Source organism: Prionailurus bengalensis, chromosome B2, assembly GCF_016509475.1.
Source record: "Prionailurus bengalensis isolate Pbe53 chromosome B2, Fcat_Pben_1.1_paternal_pri, whole genome shotgun sequence".
In the NCBI taxonomy this organism is placed as follows: domain Eukaryota; kingdom Metazoa; phylum Chordata; class Mammalia; order Carnivora; family Felidae; genus Prionailurus; species Prionailurus bengalensis.
The window spans coordinates 124,084,072-124,103,769 of NC_057349.1; positions in this window are offsets into that span (position 1 = coordinate 124,084,072).

Genomic DNA, 19,698 nt, shown 5'->3' on the forward strand with positions numbered 1-19,698 from the left:
GTGCCCTGACGTTTTGGATGTGTGGCTCTGTTAATCCCAATCCTTTAAGAAGCATTAAGTGGATGATGTATTAGTATCTTATTGTTATTAATTTAATCCTTTGTGACTTTATAGTTAAAGACACTGTATGCAGCTTGATATCTTACTATAAAATAGCACACAATATTCAATTCTGCTTTTGCAAGTTTTTGCATCATCTTCTTGGCATAGTCAGTTAGATAGTTACGTTCAACACATATTGCTGTATTCTTTGCTAAAGTGCTTATGGAATTTAGTTTTATTTTAGAGACAGAAGTTTATTTTAGATATAAATATCTTATGCAGCATATGTGTTATTTTCATTTTGTGTTCAGTAACATTCAGGCTTATACACAAAGTGTGTAAATGAATGGATGCCACAAAGAGATCAGACTATAAGAACCTATGTATAGAGCAACAGAAGATTAAAAAGATGTTAATATTTACGTCATCAGTTTCTTACACTGCTTTTTATTATAGGTATTTATACACATATGTTCTGAAACTTACATGTGTATTTGTGTAAATACGTTAAAATATTTATTTGAAGTCTTGGAGTCCTAAATAAAAAGAAATGTTATTTTTCCGATGCTAATCAAGACAAGAGGAAACATTACACACCTGTTCATAAATAGAGTTGGAGTTAATAAGTTATATTGACCCCGAACAAATACAGATTTACGCACATTATTTTGAGAAAATGATAATTGAGGTGTCTGCTACTGAATCTTGAAAAGTTAAAATGGCAGTTTTCAAAAATGAACATTTCCATGGCTGATTCATTTTATGCGGAACCTGTGGTCTGGACCAGACAGACTCTGCTTCATCACTTCTAAAAAGAAATGAAAATGTAATATATGCTCCTTTCTCATTATATTTTTCTATTTATCAGTATTTTTATTTTATTTGCATAACAGACTGAATGTAAAAGTTTATAAAACCAAATTGTCACCATTTACAATATTGGCCGAATTTGTATCTTCATCTTTACATATATCATAATATATAATAAAATTGGACCAATTATTCAGACAATTCAAACCTCAAATCTTGTTATCTTTTTTTTTTTTTTTGGTGGGGGGGAGGGTGGGAAGAAAAGAAACAGGCTGAAAGCAAATTATCGCTCAAAATTTGTAGATATTTATCCTATATTTTACTTGCAGATCAGTCTGAGTTTCCTGCTCAACAACTGAAATGATACTCTCTTTTTTTTTTTTGAAATGATATTCTCAGTACTATCAGCACTTTAGTAAAAACATCAATTGTTAATTTTTACAACATAAAAAGATAACATAAATTAACATATTTTCATAACATGGCATTATTTAAGATACTGATGAAAGAAACTTGATAATCTTCTAAATTCACATTTTTCCCCCTAGTAAATTTTATTATTTCACAACCTTTGTAATGAGACATAGCAGAATCCTGGACTACTTATGTTCACAGATGCAGTTCAATTAGATACTTCGGAACTTTGTTTTTACCCTATTTTATTACAGCAAGCCTCATAATAGGAGTAGACTGTTAGGAAAAAAAAAACAACTTTGTAATGGGGGCGGGGAGAAAGAGAAGGAGGTCATATAAAACACTGTGCACATGTCCTTAGATCATAATACATAATCCTGATTCTACCTTTGAGTGAATTTCATAGAGTTGTTTGTAGGAGAGCCCTCCTCAGATATATGTTTACTTTTTATACTTAGGGAAATGTTACCGTTGATTCCAATATTTTAATAGAGAGCACGTCTGTGTCTGCTTTCTAAAGTCCGAGGGATAGCAAGTTTGCTGATCTCATATAGGTGCCCAGGGAACCCCATGGCACGCTTCTCCAGGACTCATTCATCCTGCAATGTGTTGTTAAGCCTGAGATAAAGCTGTGGGAATGAGAACACTGAGTAATCCTTCGAGGATGGTGCTTCTAGGTACTGGAATGGGTCAGAAACTGCTTTTAGAAGGAAAGTGGAAAACTGAGAACACTGTCAGACTGAAACCCTGCTAAGAAATAGAATTTTTAATAATTAGTACTGTCGATACCCTAATGCTGTTGAACGGCGCTCCCGAAGAAGTTCTTTAGTTTTTCAACAAGGAAAAAAAATCTTTCATTTTATTTGTTTAAAAAACCTTTTAGCTTTATATTGAGGACAACTCCAGTGTCCCAAGAGTTGCTCATAAATGCAATAATGCGTTTGCTTAAATAAGAGTACAAGAGTAGAAAGCATAGTTAGGAGAAGACATTTTTATTTTGTTGCATGTTATTTTTAAGCTGATTTAAAAATTCTTCCCAGAGTCAGTTTCCACCCTGCTCTGGGGAATGGTTTCATATGGGTTAATTGTAGAAAACCAAAAATGTGATTATGTATATACTTTTCAAGTACAGTTGCTATAATTGTCTCATCTCTTCATCTTTATCAAAGTTTTGCCTCCTATAAAAGTAAAGCTGTGGATAATAGCTCTTTGGCTCCCGTTAGATTTATTAATTGAAGTAATTACATTAAATGGAAAATAATGCCTTTGGGGAAAGTAATGCCAACAACAGACATCCCAGAGAAAAATACTGCTAAAAGACAATGTGTGGCAGGAAAGATGTGGGCCAAGAGTCTAGAACCAATTCAACTTAAGAGTTTTCAATAGCTGTAGAAACTAAAAAGTAAAGGGCATATGCAGCTTGGCATTGAAAAACTTTTTAAAGACAGGACTAGGATAACAAGGCAATAGCTCCTCTCAATGTTTGTGGTGTCCTTCACATCCCTCTTTGCAAAAGCCACCAATAACAAAGGGAACAAGAATACATGTCAACAAAGAACACAAATACATAAGGAATATTGTGTAACTTTCTTTAATAAATTGTCTTCTGGCCAAAGCTGGCAAATACCATGGGATTAGAGGAAAGATGAGCTCTTGGAGGGATATAAATTATTAATAATAATTAAAAAAATTCTTTTGGGGGCGCCTGGGTGGCTCAGTCAGTTAAGCCCCCGACTTCAGCTCAGGTCGTGATCTCGCAGTCCGTGAGTTTGAGCCCCGTGTCGGGCTCTATGTGCCTGAGCCTGGAGCCTGCTTCGGATTCTGTGTCTCCCTCTTTCTCTGCCCCTCCCCCATTCATGCTCTGTCTCTTTTTCTCAAAAAATTATAAACATTAAAATTGTTTTTAATAAATAAAAATAAAAAACTCTATTGCTGTAAACATACGGATTCCACTTGCCCATTGATGAGAGTGCCTTTCTTAGGATATGAAGACTAGAGAGAAGGTAGGACCCAAGAAAGACTTCACAACCCAGCAAATTTCCTGGATAGGATTTGCTGCTTACCAGCTGTGCACATTTATGTAAGTTTCTTACCATTTCTTTTTTCTTTTCTTTGTTTTTAAGTTTATTTATTTCAGAGAGAGAGAGAGAGAGAGAGAGCACAAGTGGAGTAGGGGCAGAAGACAGAGGGAGAGAGAACTCAAGGCAGACTTTGCTGACACAGTGCAGAGCCCAACGTGGGGCTCAAACCCACGAACCCCGAGACCATGACCTGAGCTGAAATCAAGAGTCGGACACTCACCTGACTGAGCCACCCAGGTGCCCCGTTTTTTTCACATTTCTGAACTTTTGTTTTGTCATCTGCACAGTAAGAATGGTCATGATCATGACATATGCCTTTGTGAGAGCGTTTTGCAAACCTCTTAAAATCATGCAGTAGTATGCTTTTGAAATAAGATTTTTTCACTCTGTCTTCTGTATATATTTTTAACATCCAAAAATATTTGTCCAGCTTTATTCTTCTATAAATATTATCTTGGTATTCTTTTAAAATTGTTTTATATCTATTCTCGCTATTAAGGCAGGACTCATTCTTCCCCATTGTCCCCACTCTCTGGCAAGTTGGGAATTTGTAATAAATATAAAGCATACCAAAGTACCTCTTAGAAATTGGAGCAGGTGCTTGGAGACTGTATAACTTTTAGAAATAAAATTAAGGTATAGAATTCATGAGTTATAGAAGGTAGTATAAAAAGTGCTCAGTTCCTCTAAAAAATATGGCTGGGAAGTGTCTGATTGTTGATTAGATATAAAGAAAGACTTTTAGAAAAAACATGATTTAAAATTTGTTTTGTTTTCCTCTTATGGAAAGCCCTCTAAACCAATAGGCTTATTTGAAGTCTGGGTCCCAAACAAAAATTTTCAAGCTCAGTCTTGCTATTACTGTCTAATCACACATCCATCCTTGATATCCAGGCTCAGGGTGGGGAGTCTTTGGGCCTAGTAGACCAGGATCGGTCTCATATGGAGAGGCAGGGTTGTGGTATTTGCACATTCAGATTTGAAAACGTTGCCAAATTTTATTCTAAAAGACCTTCCAGTGATTGGCACTCAGTCAATCCTACTTTCATCTGGCCAGAGTCTTACCACTGATATCTTGGGGGGGGGGGGGGGGGGGTGGAGTCACAGTGTATTGCTTTCTCATTCATTCATTCCCACATTTAAAAAAAAATTTTTTTTAAACCTTTATTGATTTTTGAGACACAGAGAGAGACCATGAATGGGGGAGGTTCAGAGAGAGAGGGAGACACAGAATCTGAATCAGGCTCCAGGCTCTAAGCTGTCAGCACAGAGCCCGATGTGGGGCTCGAACTCACGGACCGTGAGATCACGACCTGAGCCGAAGTCGGATGCTCAACCGACTGAGCCACCCAGGCGCCCCTCATTCCCACATTTTTTGAGTGGTCCTATGTATCACTTCAATTAGAGGTTCTGAGGAAACAAAATCAAGGAAAACGTAGCCTCCTGAATCTAGGTGCTAAAAAGACAAGAAAACCAATCATCTCCTGAAAGACAATATAAAGGTGACCTTGAGGTTTTGGTGATTAATATTGGTTATTTTAACAGATTGGGCACTTATTTGGGAGGTACAAGAACAGACCCGAAGGATCTTTTTGTCTTAGCCTGTTTCTCTCTGTACAGGACATTTATTTGGAAAGTGATCCCAGATAACAGGAGTGGGGGTGTGGGGACAGTAAAACAGAGAAGGAGGAAGGATCAGTACAAAAGGTGTTTTGTCAAGCTGATCACTGCTATGGACAACTGGGCCTTGACTTCTCTTGAGTCCTTCTTGTGAATAAATAGAATGCGTTCACCCAAGGGTGAAATGGAGAAGCATTTATCCATTGTTTCTAGCCTCTCCCCTCCCATTGGTGAGAGCTGTTCATGATTAAATACCTCCACAGTTCTGGGCCGCACACGTGGGAGTGACAAGGCAGTCCCCACCGGCACTCTCACGAAGCCCCAGACAGAAAGCAAGGGATGTGCAGTGCACCTGTGGCCTGCAAAAGCCGGACTGAAAAGATGGGCCATGAATATGAGAAGTAGAATACAGGAAAAGTCTGCTGATTTCCAAATGGAGGAAAGTGATGAGTAAGTGACATCTCTGAGGTAGAGTGTGGCATAAAGGGGAGTTCTAGCCCCGGGGTAGGACTGTGGACAGGCCTGCAGTAAGGGACATTTGGAGAGAGTGTCTGAGGAGCCATTGCAAGAATTGAGGGAAACTAAGGCAATTTACTTTGCCTCAAGCTAGTCCCAGATAGAACCCTTGAAGAGTGCTCCAGATGCGGAATGCTTCCCAAAGATATGTCCCAGAAAGTGTCTCACCTGCCTCTATGCCACTTTGGCTCCTCTACCCTAGGTCCTGAAGGGATTCCGCCAGATGGCTGTAAGTGTAATTGGGAAACCTAATGTCCATATTTACAACAAATACGTTTTTTGATGTGAAGGAGATCTACCATGTTGGAAAGCCCTAAAGCCATAATGCCTATATGATTTCCTCCTATTTGTTCTTGACCACTGGATATTTTTAAAAGTCATAATATCTGAGAGCTCTTTTTCCAAAGGTTAAGTTAAAAACGGAAGCAAGAAGGGCATGTACTAAAATGGAAAATTGTTTCTTGTTTCTAATGGTCATGTCACAAGGTCTCTCCTGTCACATGAGGACCATAATCTTATTAAAATTGCCAGATGGCTCCCTCTCTCTCTTTTCCTGTCCCTCCCCTGCTTCTGTGCACTCTCTCTCAAAATAAATAAATAAACATTGAAAAAAGAGGGGAGGGTGCCCGGGTGGCTCAGTTGCCTCTGACTCTTGATTTTGGCTCAGGTCATGATCCCATGGTTTGTGAGATTGAGCCCTGCATCAGGCTGCACACAGCTGACCCTGCTTGGGATTCTCCCCTGCCCTTCTGTCCCTCCCCCGTTTATACTCTCTCTCTCTCTCTCTCTCTCTCTCAAAATAAGTAAATAGAAATTTTTACTTTTATTAAAAATAAACAATTTTATTAATTTTTTATTACATAGGTCTGATGCAGCTTGACAATGTAGAAATTGTGTATAAAATGCCTTGCCAGCCATGAATTCCTTACACGTTTACAATATAAATGTATTTATGATGTTCAACTTTCCAACGTTAAATCTTTACTATAAATATAATATAACTCTCCACTTATTTCCTCTTTTGAGATGCATTCAATGCAATTTACAATTTTTCCTGTAAAGGTCTCACATATCCTTAGTCAATGTCAATTCTCCTCAATTTGATGTGTCGTTTCAGTAAAATTTAGCACAAAACCCCAGTAACATATTTAATAGAACTTGAGCTAACTCTAAAATATATAGAGAGGAAAGTAAAGGACCAAGAATAGGCAAGAGTCTTCTGCTGAAGACGGGTACAGATGAAATAATTGCACTATCTGATGCCAAGGCTTATTTTAAAGCCTAAGAAACAATGGCAGTGGAGAATTTTTACAATTGGCCAATGAATAGAATAGAAAGAGAAGAAGGGTATCCGTGTGAATATCAACCACTGAAATATGATACAGAGAGTATATGCATGAAAGGGGAGAAAGATGTGGGGAAGAAATGGTTATTCACATAAGACTTTGAAATTTGGGGCGCCTGGGTGACCCAGTTGGCTGGGTGTCCAACTTCGGCTCAGGTCATGATCTCAACTTTCTGAGTTCAAGCCCTGCACCCAGCTCTGCACAGACAGATCAGAGCCTGGAGCCTGCTTCCAATTCTGTGTCTTCCTCTCTCTCTCTGCCCCTCCCCTACTCACATTCTGTCTGTCTCTCTCTCTCAAAAATAAACATTAAAAATATTTGTTTTAATGAAATTAAATCCCTGCCTCAAATCATAAACAACAATTAACTTCAGGAGGATCAGATTTAAATTTCAAGAGCAAAACTTTAAAACATTTAATAAAAAATAGATTGATACATTTATGATTTTGAAGTAGAGATACATCTCTTAAATAGGCAAAAAAAAATGGATAAAGGAAAAGGTTGATAAATGTGACAATATTAAAATTATGGACTTCCTTTAATCAAAACTTGTCTTAAAGGATGGGAAAAGGACTATTTTCAAATTGAGAAAAGACCTTTGCAACATACAAGACCAATAAAGGGGCGCCTGGGTGGCTCAGTCGGTTAAGCCTCGGACTCTTGATTTCAGCAAAAGCCACGATCTCGAGTTTCATGAGATCAAGCCGCACCTCGGGCTCCATGTACTGACAACGCGGAGGCTGCTTGAGATTACCTCTCTCTCAAAATATATAAATAAACTGAAAAAAGAGAGACATAAACAGAAATATCACATGAGACAAAATCCATGTGGCCAATAAACTTACAAAAAGTGGGGAGCTTGGGTGGCTCAGTCAGTTAAGCCTCGGACTTCAGTTCAGGTCATGATCTCACGGTTCATCGGTTTGAGCCCCAAGTCAGGCTCTGCGCTGACAATGTGAAGCCTGCTTGGGATTCTCTCTCTTTGCCCCTCCCCGCCTCTCTCTCAAAACACGTAAAAAAACTTAAAAATATATATATATTAAGAAAAAAAGATGTTCAACTTCATTAAATAGTCAGGAAAACACAAATAAGGGCCACAAGGGGATAGCATTTTAAATCCATTTAAATGCCAAGTACGAAGAAGTTTGAAAATACCAAATATTGACGGCACTGTAGTTCAACAGGATCTCATGCATTTCTGGTGGGAGTATAAGCTGATATAGCCTCTTAGGAAAAGTTTCGTACTAGTTTCTAAAGCTGAACATTCACACACCCACGACTCAGCAATTCTACTCCTAGATTATATGCCTCCACTCAAAACTGTTGAACCTGTACTCCTGCAGATCTGCCCTGTACTAGAATGCTCATGGCATCCCTGTTCCAGTAGCAAATGGTTATTAATGGGAAAACAGTGATATAAATTGGGGTATACATGCAGAATTATTCAGTAGTTTAAATGAAGAAACTATACCTTCATGCAAAAATATGAGTAAGTCTTACCAACACAAAATTAAGAGAAATAATGAGAGTCCAGGAGATTACAAAGAGAATGATAACATTTCTGTAAAGTTAAAACAACAAAACAACATACTTATTAAAAATACACAGAAAAGTGGAAAAACTATATATATACACATATATATTTTTTAAATGTTTATTTATTTTTGAGAGAGAGAGGCAGAACACGAGCGGGGGGCGGGACACAGAGAGAGAGGGAGACACAGAATCCGAAGCAGGCTCCAGGCTCTGAGCTGTCAACACAGAGCCCAACGTGGGGCTCGAACTCACGAACCGCGAGATCACGACCTGAGCCGAAGTCGGATGCCCAACCGACTGAGCCACCCAGGTGCCCCAAAACTATATATATTTTTAAAGAAAAGAACAAAAGTAAGAAAAGGATCAGCCCACATTCCAGATACGTGGACACTTTAGGGGATGGAGGGAACAATATGGGACAGAAACAAACCACAAATTATAGAAGACATTGTCAGTGTTCCAGTTTCTGTATTGGGATGGGTGTTCACAAGTCTTTATTGTATTATTCAGAATAAACACAAACACACACACACAGGGACCAATTATGGGAGCGTGCTATGAACAAAGAATTATAACTAATTGAATTCCCTGTTCTTGTGGCCCCCCCAAACAAAGCGAAACAAATAATAAGAATGTACCCTGAAATGGATAGCTTGGGATCCGTTAGTTGTTTGTATAAATACAAAGTGGCATTTACAGCCTTCACGCAGCGGGACTCATTTAATCTCTTCAGCTCCCACCCTCGTCCATCCTGACAGAGAGCCTGGATATGAGTCCGTTTTCTTTCTCTCCACACATCTTGTTCACGCATTCCATGCTTCTGAGTAGAGTTTCTTCTGCTGTGCATCGCCTCTTTATATCTCCTCACCCATGCAAATTTTGTTTTGTTTTTACATTTACCTAAAATTCAATCTCCTTTAAGAAACCTTCCTCCCCCAAAAAATTAAAAAAAAAAAAAAAAACAAAAAAAAAAACAAAAAAAACCGCCTGGGTGGCTCAGTCAGTTAAGCGTCCGACTTCAGCCAGGTCACGATCTCGCGGTCCAGGAGTTCGAGCCCCGCGTCGGGCTGTGTGCTGACAGCTCAGAGCCTGGAGCCTGTTTCCGATTCTGTGTCTCCCTCTCTCTCTGACCTCCCCGTTCATGCTCTGTCTCTCCCTGTCTCAAAAAGAAATAAACATTAAAAAAAAATTTTTTTTTTGGGGCGCCTGGGTGGCGCAGTCGGTTAAGCGTCCGACTTCAGCCAGGTCACGATCTCGCGGTCCGGGAGTTCGAGCCCCGCGTCAGGCTCTGGGCTGATGGCTCAGAGCCTGGAGCCTGTTTCCGATTCTGTGTCTCCCTCTCTCTCTGCCCCTCCCCCATTCATGCTCTGTCTCTCTCTGTCCCAAAAATAAATTAAAAATGTTGAAAAAAAAAAATTTAAAAAAAAAATAAAAAAAAAAATTTTTTTTTAATTTAAAAAAGAAACCTTCCCCAATGACTTTAAATCCCTGAAATGTTTAACTTCTATACCACATGATACAGTTCTTAACCAGACACGTCACACTTCCGGTATTAATTGATGAGTACATCTATTGCATGGCATAGTGCTTTTTCTTATGAGGGGACAAAAGTTTGATTCATATCCGATCCCCATCTACAAAGACTCTAGAGAGGTCACAGACATATGAAAAAATCCCTATCATACTAGATCATTCTAGCCATGGTTTGCTAGAACTTGAGTGGAGAAGTAAAAGAAGGTGTCACAAGAACAGGAGGCATCTTGGTTGGTTCTTGAAAGATCGGGGGGAATCTCTAAAGGCCAAAAATGGCACGAGAGGGGTATTCCGGGTACAAATGATAAGAACTAGTATTAGTTCAGTATTTACTATGTGCTAAGTCTGTCCCTTAGAGTTTGTATCAGTCAAGTTAGATTAGCTGAGGCTAACAGGTACTCCAATGGCATTGCCTTAAAGATCTAAGTTTTTTCTTATATTTAAAAGCTGAAAGAAGGCAGTCCAGGGCTGAAATGGTGGCTCTGCTTCCTAATGCCCTCAAAGAGCTTATTATTTCTGGTTTATCATTCCGACACGTGTAGTGTGTGACCCTGGTGCTCTTGGCTCAAAGTGGTAGTTACCACATCTGCATTCCAGGAAGTGTGATGGAGAAATAAAGAAGAAAGGAGCAAACATCCTCACACATTTACCTCTAAGAAGTCAGCGCTGGTAATAAAAACCATTCTAGTTATTTTAAGCAGTAGAAGATTTAATGAAGAAAATCACCTGCCTAAAAAAACCTTTGGAAGGACTAGAGGGTTGGGCTCTTGGCTTGGTCTCCAGGAACGACTCTCAGAACAATACAAAAATAACCAACCTGGAGGTTGCAGTTTTAAACCCAAGAATACGGAGCATCAGTTGACCCCGGAATCAGGAAGCTCGGACCGAGAAGAAATAGTCATAATTGACTCTTGATAATCAGGAGCAGGAGAACGGGCCCTGGAATACCGCTAAAGAAAAAAATCTAATATGTCCGTGACAGAGCCGGCGAAGACATAATTTTTTGGACAGGTGCACGAAAATGATTTCTGCTTCGCTTCCACTTTCCAAATGTGGCGTGCGAGCCTTTGACTGAAGGAATCCAATCTGCATCCACTTGTACGGTAATTAGTGAAATGAAGGTTTAACTTTTCATTCTAATTAGAAAGACAGAAGAACAGAGGTTGAAAAAGCCAATATATCATGCCCGCCACAATACACCACTGTGGTCACCTTACATCCCTGAACTGCCTTCTAGCCAAAGATAAACTTCTGACCAGCAACTGTTAGAAACATAAGCACATCCAACATAACGCATTCACCACTTGTGCAAATAAATGAACAACAAATACGATGTATTCACCTTCTCTCCTAAAGGGGAAATCTAACCTCTTACCACACCTTATGTCTATCGCTGAGTAAATCTCACTCTTCTTCCAGTTCAGTTAATTCTATTTTGATCCCAGATAATCTATAAGTTAAATTATTTAAGTATCACTACAACAACTTATCTGGAATATTAGGGGGAAGGCAGAAGAGAGAAAGGAAAACTGGCTAACATACACTCATATATTCATATATGGCATACATATTAAGCAGAGTAAGAAAAATTGGGAGCCAGTATCAATGAAGTTAGAGTTACACTGAGAAATTTCTTTTCTTCACTATCTGTTCCCTATTCCTTTTGCCCTTTGCCAACATCTCAAGTGGCCAAGGTTCTTTCCTTGGTGAAGGTAGCCGGACTAGCATCCGTTTATACTCCTACCTGCAAATGTTATGGTCATCCATGAACTCTTACAATTGACTATGGCACTAATGCTCCACGCCCAGAAGATCTCCTTCCCTTTCCCCATCGTTCTGCCGTGAGACTATTTCCTCTTGATAATCAGGATACGAATAACTTCAGCCGACATAGTAAAATATTTTTTCTCCCTCCCTGTGGTTGAGTGATGTGAAGGACTCAAGGGACCAGGTGATAGTCTCAATTTCCACTTCACTAGAAACCCTCCTTTGTGTTCTCGTGGAAGGATCCCTTCCCTTGCTAACCACTTCCATTAAATGAGCAGAACTTAACGTCATGAGGACGGTGCAACAGAGACTGCCAATCATCTACCCAACCTGTTCTCCTCTGACCAGCTTCAAGAAGCCCTTACTCTCAGGGGCGCCTGGGTGGCGCAGTCGGTTAAGCCTCCGACTTCAGCCAGGTCACGATCTCTCGGTCTGGGAGTTCGAGCCCCGCGTCAGGCTCTGGGCTGATGGCTCGGAGCCTGGAGCCTGTTTCCGATTCTGTGTCTCCCTCTCTCTCTGTCCCTCCCCCGTTCATGCTCTATCTCTCTCTGTCCCAAAAATAAAATAAACGTTGAAAAAAAAAAAAACAAAAAAAGAAGCCCTTACTCTCAGATGTTGCTATGGGATGAAGTTATCACCAATAAAATGTGCGTAGAAGTCATATGTGCTATATGCAAGTCTGGGAGTTACGACACTGGACGTGGTGCCCTTTCCACCTTTTCTTCCTTCTCTCTACTTTTTAAACAAGTTTTTACTTAAATGTCAGTTAGTTAACACACAGTGTAATATTAGTTTCGGCTCTCTGTTTTTTGGCCACAGTTCAACCATGCAGATAAATAAAGATGTCCTTTGTATGCGTAAAGCAGAAAGACCCTAAGCCCCCAATTATAGCATAGAGCAGAACTTTTCTAAAGATCTGGACCATTCATATTGGAATTGTTACGTGAACAAGAAAGAAACTTCTTTTTTATAAGTCCTTTTATTTTTGGCTCTCTTTGTTAGAACAATCTTGTCTTACTCTAGCTTACATAAACATAGAGCAAACATTTTCCAAGTGGATTACTAAATATCTGCAGGAAGAAGTGCTAGATGGGGGTGCCTGGGTGGCTTAGTTAGGTTAAGCCACTGACTCTTGATTTCAGCTCAGGTCATGATCTCACGGTTCATGAGTTCAAGCCCCACTGACAGTGCACAGTCTGCTTGGGATTCTCTTTCCCTCTCTCTCTGCCCCTCCCCTGCTCACACTCTCTCTCAAAATAAATAAAAAAACTTAAAAAAAAGTGCAAGATGGACTAAATTATGTCAGTGGATAAAAAGGTTAGCCCGGGCCCGAAGTAACAGCACAAATTTGCACTGCGGACTTTTCCAGATAAAAGTAAACTGTGTTCTCTGATTAGTTGGGTAAGAAAAAACAAATAAAAAAGACATTCGCAAGATTGATAACCACTATTAGGGTAAGGGGAGAGACTTTGGAAGAGTAAGCACCCTGACATAAAATGTTTGTGTATAATATACATACACATACACGTATGCCTATGTATACGTATACATAGGCATATGCATATACATATACATGTCTCAGTCTTGCCATGGCTCAGAAAGCCCCAAGTTAGGGTTTACTCATACCTCCAACCACAGCACCCTGAAACTCCATAATATTTATCTGATGTGCATTGTGTCATCTGCACCTAATATCTATGTTTTGTGTCTAGTTTCTCATTGCATCACCAGTATCACAATGTCCCTAAGTTATTTCCTAAAAGCTAGAAATCATTCATTCATTAAAAAGTAGTTATTAAGCCACTACAAAATGCCAGCTGCTATTCGAAGCACAGTGAATTAAACAATGAACTAAATAACCCCATAACCTTTCCCTCAATTGCCATTATAAGGGGAACACATAAATGAGTGAAATGCACATTATGTCAGATGGTGACAATTGCTATGGGAATAAGTAAAACAGAGAAGGAAGTAGGGAGTGTTAAGGGAGAAGGGATAGGAGACTGGTGGTTGCAACAATAAATAATGTCAGGGAAGATTTCTGAAAAGTTGTGACTTAAGCACAAAAGTGCTTAAACACCAAAGTTTTAACACCAAAGAGACAAAACACCAAATAACTTAGATATCTGGAGGAAAAGCATTCCTGGCAGAGGCATGAACGTATGCAAAGAGACTCTGAGGCAGGAGCAAGCCTGCTAGAGAAGCAGCAAGGAGGCCAATGTGGCTGCAGCAGAGTGAGCGGAGAGATAGTTAAAATGATATCAAGGAGAAACATCTCTGGGCTTGAGGCAACAGCCGAGGGTGTAGAATGTGCAGAGCTTTGTAGGAAATTCTAAGTCTACTCTCTCTCTCTTTTTTTAATAGGAGTAGAATCAAACCTCTCCTTTTTTAAAATTAATTGTTTAATATTTATTTATTTATTTTTTGAGACAAAGAGAGCATGAAGGGGAGGGGCAGAGAGAGGGAGACAGAGGATCCAAAGCAGGCTCTGTGCTGACAGCAGAGAGCCCGGTGCAGGGCTTGAACGCACGAACTGTGGGATCATGACCTGAGCTGAAATCAAGAGCTGGACCCTTAACCGACTGAGCCACCCAGGTGCCCTCTAAGTTCTTCTACTCTTGAGTGAGAACTTTGGCTTTTACTCCAAGTGTGAAGCCATTAGAAGGTTTTGAGCAGAGGAATGGCTTAGAGTAGATGGAAGGGGGCAAGGTTGAAATCAGGGAGACCAGTAAGAGGGCTATTGTAAGAATCCAGATGAGAAATAATGGTAGCCTGTACCGCCTGTGTGGTGGGGATGGTGAGGGGTGGTCATATTCTGGATATAATTTGCAAGATCAGCCAACAGGATTTGCTGAGAGATTGGATATGGAGTGTGGGAAAAAGAGACAGATTAAGGATGAACTCTAAGGTTTTGGTTTCATCCTCTAGAAAAATGTGGATTCAATCCACTGTGTCAGAAAAAAATTGTGAAGGGCTTTGAAATGGGAGAAAAAAATATTACAAGATTAATGAGTTTTCTGTCCAGCTCAGTCATTCAGGTCACTTCTGCCTTCCATTGTCTTTCAGGTGTTTTACAACGATGCATGTTGTAGAAAACTGGTAATAATGTAAGTTATTTTTTGTCCACAAAACTACATTGATTGTGTTTAGTAGAATGCAATCGACTGTTTTCTGTAGATTGACCATTGTGTAATTACAAGTGAATTTGTAAATTCACTTCAGAATTTCTTATTCTCTATATATGCCTTTGCTCTTTAAATGTTTTTTTCAACTGGTTGTAACATCTTATTTCCCTCATAAATTAATGAGTTTAATAAAATCTTTGACATGAGTTCATTTTATATCTGTACGGAAGTCATGGTTTTATGGCATCTTTTGACAATTTTCTCTTAACAACTGAGATCAGAAATTCTGAGGAAAAAGACATTTTGAATATGTTAAGTTTGAGATGCCTATCCAAATGAAAAGAATATGTAGTAAGCTGTGTAAACATGTCTACCTTTCAGGGAAAGACATGAGACATGAAATCACCACAGGATTGAATGCAGATAAAGACTAAACGGTTCCAAGCAGTAAGCCTTGCTACACTTCCTGGAAGGAAGGAAGGAGAGGAAGCAGCAACAAAGGAGACAGAAAGAGCAGCTCTTGGGGTAGGAGGAAACCCAAGGGACAGGGGTGTCCTAGAAGCCGAGGGAACACAGGCTTTTAAGAAGCAGGCAGATATCTGCAGTGTCAAATTCCCTTGATGGGTCTGGTGAGAGGAAGACTGAGACTAACCCATGGAGATTTATCACCATGGACGTCACCGACGGCCTGGACTAGAGCGGTTTTGATGGTACAGTGAAGGAAGTAGTCAGAGTGGAGTTTAAGAAAAAATGGAAAGGGAGAGAATGGGGAACATAAGTAAACCACGCAAGCAACCAAAACCCTGTCAAATACTTTTGCTGAAAAAAGAAACAGAGAAATGGTCCTGAAGAAGTTTGTTTGTTTGTTGTTGTTGTTTCAGATGGGAGAAATTACAGCAAGCTTGTATGTTTCTGAGAATGATCTAGTGGCAAAAAGAAACTGATGATGCAGACGGGAAAGGGGACAATGGCTGTATCCATGCCCTTGACTAGGTGAGAAGAGATAGACACTATACATGAGTAGAGAGGACAGGCTCTAAATAGGAACACAGAAGTGGTTACAAGAAGGAAGACAGAATAAATGGACCCCGATGCGTGAAGACGTGCGGAAGTGGGGGTAAGTGATTCTGGAAGATTTCTTCTTTTAATCCCATTTTCTCAGTCAAGTAAGGAGCAAGGTCACAGCTGATAGTGGGAACTGGGGAATGAAAAATTGGAGGCTTGGAGACGGAAGATGTGAACTAGTCTTTTAGGAGAGTGGAAAAGCACGCAGAGCACATATGTGGAATCCAACCCACTGACAGAGGAGAAGGAGGAAAAAAGCAAACATTGATGGAACCTCTAGATCAGACTTGGATCAACTTCCTAACAATCTTTTCTCGAGGCTGATGAAAGTCTTAGTTTGTTAAAGCCACTTATTTGAATATTCTGTTGTTTGCAGCCATACGTGTGTTAGCTACTATTCCTAAATTCCAAAATGATCAATCAACATTTTAAAAGTTTACATTATAACACATACAGTATGTGGCTATATAAAAAGGAAGAGACAGTTCCTCCTTTCTCCAAAAATAAAGTATGTGAGTTCAAAAATATTTGGGTATGTATCCAAAAAAATGGAAAGAAGGGCGTCAGAGGCATACTTGCACACCCATGATCACAGTATTATTTGTAAATTTTAGCCAGAGTGGAGGCAAGCAAAATGCCATTGACGGGGCGCCTGGGTGGCCCAGTTGGTTGAGTGCTCGACTTTCACTTTCGGCTCAGGCCACGATCCCAGGGTCGTGGGCTTGAGCCCCGCATCAGCTTCTGTGCTGAGCATGGAGCCTGACTTGGGATTCTCTCTCTGTCTCCCTCTGCCCCTCTCCCCTGCTCACATTCTGTCTCTCTTATTCAGCCTTAAAAAGGAAAGAAATTCTGACACAGGCTACAACACGAATGAACCTTGAACACATTATGCTAAGTGGAATAAGCAAGTTACAGAAAGACAAATATTGTATGACCCCACTGATATGAGATATGTAGGGCTGTTAGATTCATAGGAACAAAGCAGAATGGTGGTTGCCAGGGGTGGGGGAGAGGGAGAAATGGGGAGTTGTTTAATGGAGATCAAGTGTCAGTTTTGTTAAGACGAAAAAGTTCTGGAGATTGGTTGCAAACAATATGTATATCCTTACCACTGCTGACTTGTACATTTAAGAATGGCAAAGAGGGTAAATTGTATTTCATGTATATCTCACCACAACAAAAATAAGAATAAAAAATAGAGATCTTGACAAACAAGATAAGGATAACTCAAAAGCATAAAGCTTATTGAGATGTATAGTATCCATGAAAATCAAACACAGTATCACAGGATTTTTTTTTTATCATGACAAGATTTTAGCAGAAGTTGGTGTTTTTTAAGAAAAAAAAAAAAAACAACGATTCGACTGCGTGAAATAATTGGAATACTTCAAGAAGCAAGTAAAAGAATGAATAAGTCAACCAGAAGGTATTGGCCCACAAGTGATGCCTTGGATACCAGGAGGTTTTTAACAAATACAGTAAAACCTTGGATTGTGAGTAACCTGTTCTGTGACTGTTCCACAAGATGAGCAAACACTTCTAATAAATTTTAACTTGATAAACGAACAACGTCTCGCGATACGAGTAGTTCATGATGCCGAGTATCACATGGTCACAACTTAGCCAATGGTTCTTCCTTCTCTCTCTCTCTCTCTCTCTCTCTCTCTCTCTCTCTCTGTAGGATTATGGGTGACCCTCTCCCATGCTCAGAGGCTCAGTCTCAGGCCGTGGTGTTTGGCAGAAATCAGTGATTTTTTAGAACATTGGAAGGTGCCCACAACTGACATTAGTTAGTGTATTTTTTATCACTTCAAAGCACCTATGGACAGCACTTTTCCATACAAGAGTGAGCTTAGGAACGCATTGCTTCATTCTAGGTCAGGTTGCTTGCAGATATTAGACCCTTTCCTCTGCTGCCTTATTGCCAATTACATTAAATGCAGTATATGACAAGAGTTTATTAATACTGTACTGTAGTCAACATATGAGCGAGCGTATGCAATGGCCCCCATGCAGAAAAAGGTTGAAAGGAAAGGCAGTAAGAAGGAGATGATTACGGTGGAGATTAAGAAGGAAATCATCGAGAAATATGAACCAGGTATGCGAGTGGTCAAAATTGCATGATTTTATAAGTAGTCTACACCAGCATCTCATCTGCAGAGGAGGAGGAGAAAAAGGCAGAGGAATCCCTCATTTCAAATGAGATTAGGGAGATGTGTAAAATGTGGGAAACAGTGCAAAATTTGTAGAAAAGCACAATCTGAATAAGGCTGTAGCAGCGTGAGTGATGAATCTGTTTAACGACAATGTAATGCCACATTTCTGTGAAACCCTCAGAAGGAGGCAAAAGCAAGTGTCATTGGATAGGTTCTGTGTTAAAGCTGCATGAAAAGAGATTCCATTGAGCCAATAGATGCCAGGGATTCCATTAGTGATATTGAAAGTGTGAAGATTGCCCTACACTATAACCCTCCTCTCTCTTGTCTCCGTCACACCAGCATGAAAGTTTTCAAACGTCAGTGCAGGTTCATTTGTTTATTTTTCTTTATATTTTGTATTTTCTTTATTATTTGTGTTATATTACGGTACTTTAATCATTTTTATATGAATATTTTTGGGTTGTGGACTGAATCATCTGAATTTCCATTATTTCTTGTGGAGAACTCCGCTTTGATATACAAGTGCTTTGGGTTGCAAGCATGTTTCCAGAACGAATTATGCTCGCAAACCAAGGTTTTACTGTATGTCACACTTGTATAACATACACATTAATTGGTAGAAAACAGAATTGCTTAGGAAAAAATATGGAGAGAAATCTTGGAGAGTTGTGGAATTTTTATCCATTAGGAAACTCCTGGGTGCTGTACTCAACAGCATGGCCTTTTGAACACGCTGATTTTTACTTCATAACTGGAGCCACTTAATATTTGTTGAACACTTACTACATGCTCAACTTTTCACACGTAGTATTTCTAATCTTGGAAATAGATTCCAAGGCATGTATTATCATCCCTACTTAGAGATGGGGAAACTGAGGCTCGGTAAGGTTGAATGGCGTATCCCAGGACATATAGCAAGTGCATGGGAGTCTAGGACTCAACTTAGTGTTGTCTGGTTCCCAAATCTGTACTTTACCTACTATACCATTCGAAATGATCATTATCAAAATCTGATTACAGGGAACAAGGAATCTGGATTTGTATCCCCACCCAGTGGCAAAAACTCACTTATCTTTCTTGCCCCTGCCAGAGAGGTTTCTCCTGCTAATATAGGAGATTGAAATAAGACCCAGAGTTTCATAACATAATATCCAAGATGTTCTGGACACACTGAAAATGACTCACCAGATGAAAAACTAGGAAATCAACTTGAACGAAAAAAGAATTAACAGACACCAACAGCAGATGACGTTGATGGAGGAATTACCTGACAAGCATTGTAAAGCAGCCAACGTAACAATGCTTCAAGGAGCAATTACAAACGCACTTGAAACAAATTACCAAAATGAAAGAACTCAGCAAAGAGACAGAAGGCATTAAGGAAGAACCAAAGGGAAATTTTATAACTGAAAAATATAACCAAAATAAAAATCTCACTAGATGGGAATAATACAAGAGAGGAAATAACAAAGGGAAGGAGCTCTGAATCTGAAGATAAAACAATAGAGAATTTACTCCATCTGAACAATAGCGAGAAACTAGACTGGGAAAGAAAGAAAGAAAGAAAGAAAGAAAGAAAGAAAGAAAGAAAGAAAGAAAGAAAGAAGGAAAGGAAGGAAGAAAGAAAGAAAGAAAGAAAGAAAGAAAGAAAGAAAGAAAGAAAGACAGCAGACAGAGATGTAAT